The following is a 2,392-nucleotide window of genomic DNA, read 5'->3' as shown; positions in this document are numbered from 1 at the left end:
CCCCAAACACAAAGCAAGATTTTACCCAAATACGGCCAAAATCTTGACATACGTCATGCTGAACTCCTCCACAAGAGAGCTTGAATCCATTATCAAGAAGAAGAATACACCCTCAATTCCTCACCATATTATAGCTAATACGGGAAACCCAAATTCTAGACTCTGCCCAAGAAATCTTTCTAGTGTTTCCCATAAAATCTCATAGAGGATAATTCATCAAGTTCGCTTTTGATTTTCTCTTAACCCAAATACTTTTCTCTCAACCGATTCCTCTTTCTCCTCTAGAATTTACATAATCTTGGTTTCTTTCTCTATCACAAAAACAATCTCAGAGAAAAGCTAAAAAAAAAAACTGCCAACTAAAAAATACAAACTTAATACTTTGATATACAGCCACTAAGGAAGATGTTGATGTGGCAGGTAGTTCCTACTGCACACCTGTCATTCTTTCATTCGCTTCTTCTATCTACTTAATGAAACGTTACGTATTACTCCTGGCTTATAAGAAACGACTCGTATCATTCTCACTTCATCAAGCAGTAGAGAATGTCGGTTCTCTTTATTTCTTCTACTTGTTTCTTTCAGTATTGACTTTAGGGATTACTCTCACAAACTCCACCTTAATTTGTGAAGTAAACACTAGCTATCTTGTGGAATCCTTGCTCAATCCTCCGAAATCAAGTTATTCCAATGTTAAGCAAATCCAGACATCTCTGAATTTGCTTGTTGGAACAACTTTTGTAGCCATGTCAGAAGGATTATCTTCTATGCCAGGTTCTTGCATAGATAAATAGTCGATTGACTATCAAAATAAATAGTTGATGCCGTCTTTAGAACCTTCAATTCTCTCAAAAGTCCTTGCAGCCAAATTGCCTCTTTGAAACCTTATGTTAAGGCCATATACTCAACTTCAGTACTTGATAATGCCACAACCGGTTGTAGTTGAGCTTTCCAGTTGATACAATTCCCTCCAAGTGTCATAACAGAAGTTGAAGTCGACCTTCTTTTCTCCCTATCTCCAGCATAATCTGAGTCCACGTAGCCTTCTAACTCCATATGATTTGACCTATGTTTGTAGATCAATCATACTCAAGTGTGCCATTCACATACCTCAATACCAACTGCATAGCAGTTCTTGACCTAAATTTGCATTGTATTTACTTAATAAGCTCACTGCATAAGCTAAATCTGGCCTAGTGTAGATCATAGCATATATCACAGAGCCAACAGCACTAGAATAAGGCACTTTGGACATTTTCAGCTTTTCTTCCTCTATTGTTGGATACTGGTCTACAGACAACTTGAAATGTCCAGCTAAGGCCACTTTAACAGTCTTAGCTTGCTCCATAGAAAACTTTTTCACCATTTTCTTTAAGTAATATTCCTGAGTAAGTACTAAAAATTTCTATAACCTATCTCTGTTAATGTCTATCCCTAAAATTCTCTTGGCCTTACCAAGATCCTTTATATCAAACTCATAGCTCAACATATCCTTAACCTCCTTGATTTCATTTGGGTCTCCATTTGTGATTAACATGTCATCCACATAGAGGAGTAAGAAAGCTGCACTTAAACTTCTAGTATGCTTATGGTACAGACAAGAATCAAAGTCAATTCTTATGAAACCTGCTTTGACTACATGGTTGTCGAATCTTTTGTACCATTGTCTAGCGGATTGTTTTAATCCATAGAGGGATTTTTTAAATAAACATACTTTGTCTTCCTTCCCCTTGACTTCAAATCTTAGAGGTTGAACCATATATATATAGTGCTGGAACTTTGGACGGGCCGCCCGCGACCGCCCGAAAAGCCCGAGGATTTGCCCGAGCCCGAACCCGACCCACCCGAGATTTTCGGGCCGCCCGCCCGAGCTCGAATTTCACCTTGAACGGGCCGCGGGCTTGTATTCGGCGGCCCGAGCCCGCCCGAATTGCCCGAATTTTTTAAACTTTTTTTTTAATATTAAGTTATTTATATATATATATATTAGTATTACAATTTATATATTATATTTATATATATATATATTACAATTTGAAATGAACACACGAACTCGGATTTTCGAGCAGAATTCGGGTAAAAATTTAAAAAATAGCCGTTTTCAGGTTTTCGGGCAACTCAGGTTTTTGGGCAGAATTCGGGCAAAATTCAAAAAACTAGCCGTTTTCGGGTATTCGGGCACCTCGGGCGGGTCGGGCAATTCGGGCAGATGGAAAAAATTCGGGCAAAATTCAAAAAAATTCAAAAATTCAGGCTTCGGGTCGGGCAATTCGGGCACACCCAATTTTCGGGTCGGGCAGTTCGGGCTTGGTCGGAAAAATTCAAAAAAATCCCGGCAGACGGCGGTATACGGTGATTAGACGGCGGCGGGCAAGGGGGGACATGGCAAGGT

The sequence above is a fragment of the Morus notabilis genome, unplaced genomic scaffold (genome assembly GCF_000414095.1).
Source record: "Morus notabilis unplaced genomic scaffold, ASM41409v2 Scaffold2060, whole genome shotgun sequence".
Classification (NCBI taxonomy): domain Eukaryota; kingdom Viridiplantae; phylum Streptophyta; class Magnoliopsida; order Rosales; family Moraceae; genus Morus; species Morus notabilis.
Note: the sequence above shows the minus strand (reverse complement) of the source record.